The sequence below is a fragment of the Rhipicephalus microplus genome, chromosome X, assembly GCF_043290135.1.
Source record: "Rhipicephalus microplus isolate Deutch F79 chromosome X, USDA_Rmic, whole genome shotgun sequence".
Lineage (NCBI taxonomy): Eukaryota > Metazoa > Arthropoda > Arachnida > Ixodida > Ixodidae > Rhipicephalus > Rhipicephalus microplus.
The window spans coordinates 395,321,353-395,334,205 of NC_134710.1; positions in this window are offsets into that span (position 1 = coordinate 395,321,353).

The window sequence follows — 12,853 nt, forward strand, 5'->3', positions numbered from 1 at the left end:
ACAAGGTGTTCCCCAAGGTAGCGTACTTGAACCTGTTTTATTCAATATTCACAATAATGACATAACAAATATAACAAAACTTGATCAGTTTGTAGTTTACGTGGATGACACCAGTATTTTTTTCAATCTCATGACATCGTAGATCTCATAAACGTAGCAAACACATCCTTAAGCATACTGTTAAAGTAGAGTGACTTCAATTCATTACCAATTAATACTAAAAAAAACAAAGGCTGTATTGTTCACACCACCACAAAAACTTGTAAACGGCAGCAGTGCTGTTTACCTAGGTGCAGACAAGATAGAATTAGTTGACAACTTAAAAAGATTAGGCGTCATCTTTAACAATCATTTAAACTGGGACGCACTTGTTTAACGTATTGCGTCTAAACTAGCCAGAGCGTGTGGTGTTATCTGCCGATTACGATACATGCTTCCTACCAAAATAAAGTTATGTTGTATAACAGTCTGTTCCTATCGCATGTCAGTTACTGTAATCTAGTGTGGGGCACAACATCAAAAACAAACATTCATAGCTTACAAACTTTACAAAAGAAAACTATTTGGCTTATTGTCATTGCTTCGTTTGATGCACATACCAACAAAATATTCCGCATTCTCAATGTACTGCCTACTGAACACTTTTACGAATACAATCTTGTTTTGAAAATAAAGAAGTATTTTCGGTGCAACAATGCAATATTTTTCAACTTGTGTAACCTATAGTTGTATTACAGGAACCATTATATGAATTCAGAAAACGAAATTATTGGGTTTTGCCATTTTCAAGAACAAACTACGGCTCATGTCGATTGCAGTACCAAGTGCCTTGGGTAATAAATGTGTTGTATTACTCAAAAACCGAGTTGAGCACTCTTACGAAGAAGGCGTTAAAATCAACCCTATTAAATAAGGGTACAAATATATGTATATATTTGCCGATTTCAAATTCATGTTTTTTCTTTTGTGTCTTTTTTTCTATGATGAATTGTATGTATGTATAAAAACTGTTGCATGTGAATAGATGTGAATATTTTGTAATTATGTATAAATTGGAAAGTGTTCAGATGTTGTATATACATAGATATTGTCGACTAGAGGCGTGTGAATATGTATTTTCTCTGTCTCTATATATCTGTATATATATATATATATATATATATATATATATATATATATATATATATATATATTTATTTATTTATATATATATATATATGCGTGTGTGTGTGTGTGTGCTGTATGTTTTGTCGCCAAGCCAAGGGGGGCCGGAACGTAGTCAAGCTGCGGTTTCGCAGCTTTTTGTTTCATGCCATTGCGTTTTCTTTTTTTTTCTTGTAAAAAAGAAATGCGAAACAAACTTGAAACTTTCGTTGGTTTTATTTAGGCTATAAAGTAGGCATCATAGGAAGCAGATCTTTGTTGTTATATGTGGTATTTGTTTCATAACCAATGCTGAAAACTGCTGTATGTGAAAAGAAAACGACAGTTTCAAGCTTTTAGACCTTAAACACCACATTTAAAACAATACACCAATGGCGTTACAAACCGATGATGTGTTCGAAAGGCACGCTGAAGTAGAGAGCTCCGGCAATTTAGATGATGTGGTGTTCTTCAGCGTGCACTGGCTTTGAACACGACATGTAGGGTTTCGCTTTAATAGAAATGCGACTACTGAAGCTGGGATTGAACTCGCGACTGTTGGGTCAGGAACCGAACTCCTTGACCGTTATATCACCGAGGAGGACAGGACGTAATTTATAGAACTACGACAAGAAAAGTTAGTGCACTTTGTCTGTTATTACTTCGTAATTCCCTTCGGTATTTTTGTCCTAACTTTCGTAGCGCCCAAATAAAATTCTGCTGTGTACACTTGTTACAATTTAACCTTCTCACTCAAATGAAGAAAAAAATATTCATATCCGATCTACCTGTTGTCTGATAAAAGCTTTTTCCTGCGTTCAGTGTGTGTTTTTTCAATAACATGTCGATATTGACACTATACCATTTACCTTCTCCTAAAGGGCAATATGCTAATGCGAGGTCTATTCATCACATCTGGCCTTCCTTTACACCATGATAGAAAGAAACAATAGAAAAAAATTCCATTCTATTTTTATAAATTCTACCCGTACGCAAGCACTGTTGTGCCGAAGGAGTTTAGACGGATAATCACGTCAACACCACTTCCTGAAGGTGACGCCACGTGTCAGACATTCAGCTTTGGCATGGCTAAAGAAAACAAGACCTTTTTATTCAGGACGAACCAAACAAGTGCTGTACTTGTTGGGGCCAAAATTACTTCACTGTTTCAATAATTAGGTGATGGTGTTGATTATTAGGTCATAATTAGCAGATTAGTTCAGCTATGATTGCGCGAAATCAAACGTGACGCACCAGCACAGTAACGCTGACTACTATTTATATCGCTGAAATACCATTGCAGGGCAAGCCGTCATCTTTGTTAAGTGTCGGTACAGTTTGTATCAGCGATGAACCAAACTCCAAAGGAAGTGCTATGATTCCAGGTGTTCCACAAGAATTAACTTTAGGACGACTCCTTTTTAAATTTTTTTGTATAGTCCATGCTACGCCTGATGTCCAGTTTATTATATTGGCGTGCGAGGCCAACTTCTTGATTACCTCTATCCCCTCTACTGTCTCATGAACTTCGCAAGCAGAGGGCTAAAAACGCTGAGCAATAAAATGAAGAATATCCGAACTATTAACGCGAAAGGCACGCGTTAATTGCTGACGCTAGAGGCCAAGAAGTAACCGTGGAACAATAACGTCTGCTGAGGTTCCTAAAGATCGATATAGAGAACATGAGGGTACTCGGCGTTAAAGGGAAGCTGAAGCACTTTTCTAAAAAAAATTACTTACGAGCGTGTAAGGGCAGTTTGACCCCTGCTAAATTAGAAAAGCGATGTGAGAGTTCTCAAAAGTCAACGCCGATAACACTTTTTGGTGAAAAAACAGTGGCTCTGGCCGGCGGGCTTTTCGAGACGCCGAGTGAACACGGTGGCGTTATTCTCGGTATGCCGCATCATCTGCAACAGCAGCACTGCTGAAGTATGGCGTCTTCGATTAGTTCTCGCAGTGGCACGTCATGCTTTAGTCACGAAGGCCGTGGTCGAAAATGAGACAGAACACTTGCTCCGGGCCAGAGGAAACAAATATGACGCATGTTTCCACGCTCACACTTTCAGCGTGCTCGCGGAGGTGGAGCAAAATAAGATTTCATTTCGCCTGTTTTAAAACTCCTGTTGCCACAACCACGAAAAACATTATGGCATCGTCAGCAATACTGCATGTCCTTCCTAAACACAAAGTTCGATTGAATTCCAAAATTAATTCAGTTTTCCTTTGAGTTATTTAGTGGGACTACAAGATAATTTTTATAGCATGGGAACACAGTTTTGTAACAGCTTTGTGAAATCCACCACCTTATTCGAGAGTCAGTAAAATAAATATTTATGATGCACTGTTTGATTGCGTAAATAACTAAATTTTACTTTAGGACGTAACCACTAATAAGAATAAAATGTGCACATCTTCCTATGTTACAAAAATGGGATTTTAAAGGTCATTGAAAATTTAACATCTTCGGCGTGTATAGAGTACTGCACTCTTTTCAACGTTTGAAATAGTAATCCAATGTGAGCTCTGACGACCACACTGTTGCATGAATACAGCTTCTCTGTAAGAAAGGAAACGAGACACTTTTTCTCAGTGAATTTTCAAACTCACTGAGAGAAATCATGAAGCCATGCACCTAAAGCAGCGATAGTGCATATGAAGTTACTTCTCATAATCCAGCATGGATTTCACTAAAACCTGTCTTGCCAAACCAAACTTTTTGAATTAGCGACAGATCTTCATGAATCACTGCACTCATCACTGTACGTCGACGTAATCTTCATCGAATTTTCGAAGGCATTCGATTCGCGTCCCTCACAACCGCTTGACTTTTAAAGTACACAATCTGCAGCTTGACCACAAAACAACAAAATGGATTGGACATTTTCTTACAAACCGAAAACAGTTTGTCGAAATTCAAAACCATGTTTCAAATAGCGAACACGTAATATCAGGTGTACCACAGGTGTTAGTGCTGGGTCCACCTTATTTTAGATATATATCAATAACATAGCAACCGACATAAATGGATCAGTCAGATTGTTCGCAAATGACTGCGTAATATATAAGAAAACATCGTCTCCCACCGACCTCATTCCCTTACAGTCCGCCATCAAGAAACTGACAGATTGGTGCTCCGTATGGCAGATGCACGTCAATACAGATAGAACAAAGCACATTAAGTTTAGTGTGGCAGCAAATTTTCAGACCAACTCAAAAAACAATAGACTATATAACCATTGGCCTAATTTCTACATATTAATACCTAGGTGCATATTTATTTCGAGCTTGACCTGAACTAACCACATAGAGTACACAACATCTGAAGCCCTAAAGAAGCTCGGCCTCTTGAGATGACACTTATACATCTTGCAAACCGGGACACCAGATTATTAGCCCATAGTTTACTCATTCGTCCTTCATTAGAATACGCATTTATTATTTGGCATCCACCCCGTATCACTTGGTCCAATGACCTCGAACCACCCGGCCGCGATGGTCTGATGGCTAAGGTAGTCGGCTGCTGACCCGCAGGTCACGGGATCAAATCCCGGCTGCGGCGGCAGCATTTCCGATGGAGGCGAAAATGTTGTAGGCTCGTGTGCTCAGATTTGGGTGCACATTAAAGGACCCCAGGTGGTCGAAATTTCCGGAGGCCTCCACTACAGCGTCTCTCATAATCATATATTGGTTTCGGGACGTTGAACCGCACATATCAACCAATCACCTCGAAGCGGTCCAAAGCAAAGCAGCCCGGTTATTTCTATCATTTGTCTCAATTTCAAAGTGTCACAAGTCTAAAATGCACTCTTAATATGCTATAACTCGTATTGCGTCAAACACTCACCCGGTTATCCTACTTTCACACCCTCTACCATAGCACCACGTCTTTTTCGCGATCCCATATTATACCCGCGCACCACATCTCATTCAGATTAGTCCACGCCTATAAAGTAAAGCCATTTTTGTTCACAGTGAAATAAACTGGAATTCAACTCTTCCATTTGTAGTTACTAGCAATAGATCAATGGAGTTAACCGCCATCTATCCATGCCACTATCAACAATCATCAGTCTTTTCAGTTAGCGCTCAACTCGTTTAGATTAGATATGTGGGGTTTAACGTCCCAAAACCACCATATGATTATGAGATACGCCGTAGTGGAGGGCACCGGAAATTTTGACCACAAGGGGTTCTTTAACGTGCACCCAAATCTGAGCACACGGACCTACAACATTTCCACTTCTATCGGAAAGGCAGCCGCCGCAGCCGGGATTCGATCCCGCGACGTGGTGGTTAATTATGAAATGTTATTTTTTCTGCATTGCATTTCTAGTTTTCCTTTTGCTGTATTCTGTATTCTGTGTTGCTGTATTCCTAAATATGATTTTATTTCATGCCTTTTGAATCCTCCAGCTCCCCCCCCCCCAATGTAATGCGCTCCGTGCCTTTAGGGTAGTCAAATATATAAATAAATAAATAAATAAATAAATAAAGTTCCTCACTGGGCAATTTACAGTGAAATAGAAATGATGAAAATTTTTTTCAGAAAAATAAACCATTGCTTCTCATAAATTTGCATTACAAATAATAATCCTATAGAATGTTTTTTTTTCTCTACATACAAACTGTATTTTTTGGTGCTTTTCTATGTTACACCACAGTGTATAACAATAGCAAAGAGATTATCATTCTTTTTATTCTTTTTCTGTTCATTAATGACGCTGCATATCTATTGCCGAGGATACCAGCAATGATAGCTTGTATCTTCCCAAGCCATCAAGTAATACTTTTAACGATTAGTCCCTATGACAACAAGTGATTGCATGTGCTGGATTGTGCAAAAAAAGACAAATAAAATTTATGAATGAAAATAAAAAGAAAATAATAAGAAATTGACAGTACACAAGGGCATTGTAGGCAATGTTTGTTTCAAGTATGGTATTCGCAGTTGTTAAAAGGTGATTCAATCAAGTCGTGCGCATATATCAAAGCTGCCCCTTAAAGACAGTGGTTGCTTATATAGTCAAGAATCCGACGGAATCCCGTCTGGTCGGGGACAAACATAGTGAAAAATAACAAAAACGCCGACCAAGGTCAAACACACAAAATTTAAAAAGACGTTTCGGCTCCCCACACGGGAGCCTTGTTCACAGTGACCGCAAATGGCGTAGTCTACGCCATTTGCGGTCACTGTGAACAAGGCTCCCGTGTGGGAAGCCGAAACGTCTTTTTATATTTTGTGTGTTTGACCTTGGTCGGCGTTTTTGTTATTTTGCAGTGGTTGCTTCTTACCGGGATGACTACGTCGGCTATTTTCCCTCAGAATCACTCTCATAACAAGGAAATCCTACGAGCGCAGCCGTACTTTATGCCCAACCCCAGTTCTGTGCGCGTATAATGTACCGCCCCCTTCGGTCAGAAGTGCAAAAGAACACGTTTGATAGCATAAAGTTTTCACCTGTCTCCGCGGTAGAATCTTCTATATGATGGCTCCTTCATATTAGCGGACTACATGGGGCAATGCGCACAACGAAAAAAAAAGTAATAATAAATAATGGAAAGGTAATAAAGTCAGAAGCGACACTGATTAAGGCCTTCTACTGCAATTAGGGGAATGGCCATCCTTTGTTTCATTAGGGGCACTGTCTTCGACGCGAGCTGATTGCCGGAGCCGGAAATTATTAACTTACCAAAGTGGTCGTGGGTAGGCGCTCCAGGTCATGAGCGACGCAGGCGCCGGCCGTGATGGCGGTGGATGAAAGTGGGAAAGGGGGGGCGTATGTATACGCACGAGATGAAGCCGAGTCAAGTCGAGCCCGGACGGGAAGCAAATTGGCTGCCCGGGTGACGCAGCCCTAGCCGCAGGGTGAAAAACCCAATCTCCGTCTTGCGAGGATTCAAAACCGCGCGTCGCTTGCTTGTCACGAGCGATTTCGAGCGCGAAAAGTTGCGCGTGGATGGGGCGCGGACCACGCGATGCGTGCGTACATACTCCCGCCTTAGCGCTAAGTGAATTACCTCGCTCCACATGGCTGGATACGGCATGCGCGCAATTCGTAGTGGCGGGCACGTGCGTTTGCGACTGTGCTGCATTTTCCAGCTTGATACTCTTTTGATGATTAGCCACAGCTAATGGGTACAAGAAAGGTTGGAAGCCAGTTAATCTATGAACGGAGATTAGCGCTTGGCTGAAGGACATTGAAGCATTGCGACCTTTGCTCGGAGTGGATCAATAACCTTGGAAAAGTTAAGGCGAGGTGCTTTCTTGGGAAACATCTTTTCTTTGTTTCAGAATGCAATTCATGACGAATTCGAAACGAGCGAACGCCATCATACGCGCTTCAAGAAGGAGCTACAGATCTGCAACTTGTGCCATTATGTTAATCTGTCAATAAAATTAGGAAGTAATATTATGAAATCAGAAGAAGACAGTTCCTCTTCTTTGTGGTGCATTTCGGGACAATACTACTGATCGGATATTATGGCCTCTGTATAGGGCTGTAGTCTGTAGCTCAGTTTAATGGTATGTCAAGTACTTGATTGGCGCATGCCTTTGCTGCATTCAAGGGACATGCTGTTTTTTCAAAAGTTATTGTTGCGACGAGTATTAATTCTCCACTTTCTTATAGCATATTTCTTCCTGTGGGTTGTGGTGCCACAGACATGTTCCTCGTTCGGGAGCGCGTCTCGCAGAATGGAGCCCTGTTTCGACGAACTGTCTCCCCCCCCCCTCCAGCGCCGCCTTCCGTGCAGAAGAACCGTGCAGTTCCGGGGATAACGTCGCTTCCTCCACCGGACCACTTTGCAGTTCCGGGTATGGCTACGTCTCCCCCTCCGAGCCCGAGAACTGGTCTGAGAGAATGGACCAAAGACGCTATTTAAGGCCGAGCCGGCCCCATGTTAGGAGATTTTGCCCCAGCCGACGTTGTCGTGCTGGCCGGCTCTGTAAAAACGACAACCTGCTACAGTAAACGCTCCTTTTGTTGCTGTTTTCCAAACGGATTGCCTCCCTGTTTCACCTTCGGGCTAAGGCTTCATCGAAGTCCGCTCGACGGCTCGCCGCTTTTCGCCACCGCTACCATAGCGACAGAGCAAAATTCCTAACAGTGGGTGGCAGCTTCGGGATACGATATCCTACGTTTGGCACGCCGGATCAGACCCCTGTCCTCAACGTTTTGCTGCTCTGGGACCCGCTACCCCGATCTCAACGGCTGAAAAGTTGGATCGGATCTCCGAGCACGAGGACGACCGCCGTGATAGCGTTTGGCTACGCTGCGATACGCTACCCTGTTCTCATCGTTCGGCAAGCTGGGACAAGCAACCCCGAATCTCAACATTGGCAAGTTGGACCGGATCCCGGAAGGCCTGATACTGTTCGACGGCAGCCAAGAGTTGGACCATCGTCGGCTACTTTGGTTGGGTGAGTGCCCAACATTTACTGTTCATTTCGCCAGACCTCTCTAGCACAGGCAGATGTTAGGAGAGCGTTTTGGGTTTTGTTGGTTGTAATTTATTATTCACGTGCTCTAGACCATGAGATTAGCTTTAGAGTACGGTGAATATCAATAGCAGAGCATCACGAGGAAAGAGATCGCGATGGAGCAGTACCTGGTGCAGGACCTCCTGGAAATTTGTGAAGCCATGGGGATTTCCGCCGGGTCCGCTAAAACAAAGGAAGCGATTCTCGATGTGATGCGGGCCGAAAATGTGACTGCCGATGAGGCTGACGAGTTTTGGGAGCTCGTTTGCGAGCAAAGCCGCGAAGAGCTCGAAGCTCAAAGGCACGAAAAGTGGCAAGCCGAGGAGAGCAGAAGAAGGACAGAGCATGCTCTCAAAATGAGAGAGCTTGACCTTAAAATTCAAGCCCTTAAGTGGGAGCGAGTGAAACACCAGCTCCACAACTTTCAGGCAGGCGAGAACATCGCCCATTTTCTTGAGGATTTTGAAGTTGTCTGCTGTGATGTTGGTGTTAGCCGTGACCTTTGGGTGGAGAAGCTCGCCACGTTGTTGCCGCGCAAGATCGCGCATGTATTGAATTGTTTGCCCTCCGAGGAAGCAGGAGATTTTAGTCAGGCTAGATATGCTTTGATTAAATATTTTTTCATTTCAAGTGCTGCTGGAAGTCAGAGCGATAGTAACTGCGCTGAAGCAGGTGGTAAGGCGCTAAAGGTAGACGCCCGCCGAAAAGAGCGAGAGGACGAGGCGCGTCGTAAAGCGCTGGAGGACGACGCGCGCAGTAAAGCGATAAAGGCCCGTCGCGCAGTGCTTCAGGATGAGCAAAGTCGCGAGGCATCTGACGTTGAGGCCCGTCACAAGGTGCAAGACACCAAAGTGCGTCAGAGAGATCCGGGCACTGAGGAGCCTCACAAAGAGTTAGGGGCGGAGGCCCATCGGAAACCTCTGGACGCAGAGGCGCATCGTAAAGCGCTAGAGATGGAGCCGCTGCGCAGCGCACGCGATCAGGATGAATCGCGTCAAAGAGAGCATGAGGCCGACTTCGAAGGCCAGAGATTTAGGGCTATCCACGACAGCGATAGACCCCCACAGATCAAAAGCTCTCTAGGCGTGTTGGTTGGCTTTCAAGGGATCAGGAATCCCGTTCTGTCGCAAGCAAAGACAGCTAGCAACGGACCCGAAGAAAGGCTAGCTAACCAGTCTAGAGTTTTGGCAGTGCCTGTCAAAGGTAGCGCACTTGAAATTAGGTGTGTCGAAACAGCCGGCATTCCTAGCCATTCCGTCAAAAGGAGGCATCTGCGTAAGCGTAACGTGGTAAAGACGACGGGCGCCACGTGCGCTAGAGCCGCTGTTAAGCGCCGTGACGTCTTCATTCGAGACGCCAGGTTCAAGGCTAGGCGCACGAAAGGGCATCCCATGAAATGTCTGAAGCGCAGATTGTCACGCACATCAAGATTTGGCGGACAGCGTGTTCAGAAAAACCGGCTTTCGGGAAAATTCTGACGCCGAGATCTTGGCCTGGCCTTACAAATTTTGACGCCGCGTAGAGGCAACCACGAGAGGAAACATCGCGTACCTCTGAGTTGTAACAAAGGCTGTAGTTCGCCACCGTGGCGAGGGGGTTACTGGTCGAACGGGTGGCGTAAACGATGCAGTGCAGATGCCCCCTTGTTCGAGTTAAGCGGATGCAAGTCAAAAGTTGCTGCTACCGAGTTCGGCGAACAGCTTTGTTCGTTGTGCCTTTGTCAAGACTGGATCCCTCGAAAACTGTGGAGTGCGCGACTCCCCAGAGTTCGTCTAAGAGGGTGCCGTCTTGACATTACCAAGAATGTATTTTTTTGTGTGGTTAGTTTTGAGAATACCTTTTCTAGTTGTGTCGCCCACCGATGAGGAAGTAATGCGTTTGAATTTTTGTAAGTTTTACTTTCCTTCTCATCGAAAAAGCTGACATTGCTATGTTTGTTTCATTATTTTGTTTTCATAAAATTTAAAAAGGTAACAGTCAGTGTGTTTTAATTTAACAGAGAAGGCTGAGTAAAAGGCCTGTTTAAAATGCGTTCTTTGTTTGGCATTACGTGTTGGTAAGCGGGTCAGTGTAGGTTAACTTTCACTTTGTTTTGTGTAACGCACGCAAGTTTCATTATTTCGTTCTTATTTCATTCTTATTTCATATTTTTTACTCTTATTGTCTTACTTTTCAAGCGTGTTTTATCTTGTTTTGATCATATTGGCTGCGCGCATTGAAAAGAGAGCTTGTAGGAGGACGGACTTTGTTAAGTTGACAATATGACGCTTGCAGGCGACGCCAATGTGCGTGATTCAGGATTGCTCGGCGTACTAAATTGTAGTTTCGGTGCTAAATTGAGCAATCCTCAGAAGCTTCGATCATCCAGAATCTGCCTAAATCACGATTGAGAATCGCTTGAAATAAAAAAAAAACCTGTTTGGTTTAGCGGTGTCATGCACTGACACTTAGCTAAAGGTGTGTCCGCATTATGTATTCCTCCCGAGATTCGTTGCTCGTGATGCTATTTGTTAGCCCAGCGTAATCTCGAGGAAACATTTGGTGTCTGCTGGTCTGGCGACTTGATCAGCATTTGGAGGGTGCTTGCTTTGGCCGGAATGGTTCGCCTTTGTGTTCGACTCCGTCGTTCCAGTGAACCTCTGCAGGCCTATGGAAGCCTCAACGGGCGGAGAGAGCGGAACGGCTACCGATGGTCAACCAGCATCCCTCCTTCCGAGCCGCGCTGACGGCTCAAAACTCCGGATGCATTGTCTGGCGGCGGGGGTGCTGTTGTGCCACAGACATGTTCCTCGTTCGGGAGCGCGTCTCGCAGGATCGAGCCCTGTTTCGACGAACTGTCTCCTCCCCCTCCCAGCGCCGCCTTCCGTGCAGAAGAACCGTGCAGTTCCGGGGATAACGTCGCTTCCTCCGCCGGACCACTTTGCAGTTCCGGGTATGGCTACGTCTCCCCCTCCGAGCCCGAGAACTGGTCTGAGAGAATGGACCAAAGACGTTATTTAAGGCCGAGCCGGCCCCATGTTAGGAGATTTTGCCCCAGCCGACGTTGTCGTGCTGGCCGGCTCTGTAAAAACGACAACCTGCTACAGTAAACGCTCCTTTTGTTGCTGTTTTCCAAACGGATTGCCTCCCTGTTTCACCTTCGGGCTAAGGCTTCATCGAAGTCCACTCGACGGCTCACCGCTCTTCGCCACCGCTACCATCGCGACAGAGCAAAATTCCTAACAGGGTCCAGCTTGCCCGCGGGGCTTTTAAATTCGACCATGAATGTCGTAAATTACGTGTGTGTTCTTTGTTTGTTCGAATTTTTAAAGAAATGGGTGTGTCGGGATCATGTGGTTAATATTTTTCAGAGATTTTCTACATAGATGGCATTCCGCCGCACGTTGTAAATCAGAAAGCTAGAGTTAAAAACCAGCACAAAATTTACGCTTTTACATCTGCGAAGGCGACTGATGCCTCACTGTCATGACACATATGTAAAAAAATATTTCTAAGAAAGATGCACTGTACGCTATTTATACGCCCATCATAAAAACGCCACAGAGTACACAGAGAGACGGGTTTAGCAATGAGTTTGAAGGTATTTGGCGTTTGGAACCTTCTTTGTTCATGTAGACGATGGTTCAACAACGCACCAATGTACTTGTCGTGGAATAAATTAAGGTGGAGCCCTGAGCCCTGTACTCTTTAAAATTTCTCTTACTGGTCTCGTTGACGTGCTTCCATGGTCTGCGCCTCTGTGAATCTACGCAGACAATATGTACATCTGGGCGCCAGGGATCACGCGTCTACACATTGGAGCCATACTCCAGAGAGCGGCTGCAATGATGTCAAACAATCTCCAAGGACGGGGACTGACGCAGTCGCCTGAAATGCCAACTGGTTGCGTTTACGCGCAGTATAGTGACCCCATACGTATTAATAACTGTTAGGATTCAGCGTACCAAAACGACGATATGGTTAAGAGAGGCGCAGTTGTGGAGAGCTTTGCAAATTTTGTGACCTAAATCTAAACCCACAGCGATCAGTAATTTTCACATTCTCCGAAAATGTTGTGGCCAGGGCCGGGATTCGATCTCGTTAACTGAAGGTCAGCAGTCGAACACCATAATTATTAGACCACCATGGCGGGCGGGCTAACCCCACAAGTCATATGAATCAACAGGTCCGCTGAAACCTATGAGAAGACCCACCGTTTTTGAGAGAAATATTAGGTCGTTTTTGGTCCTG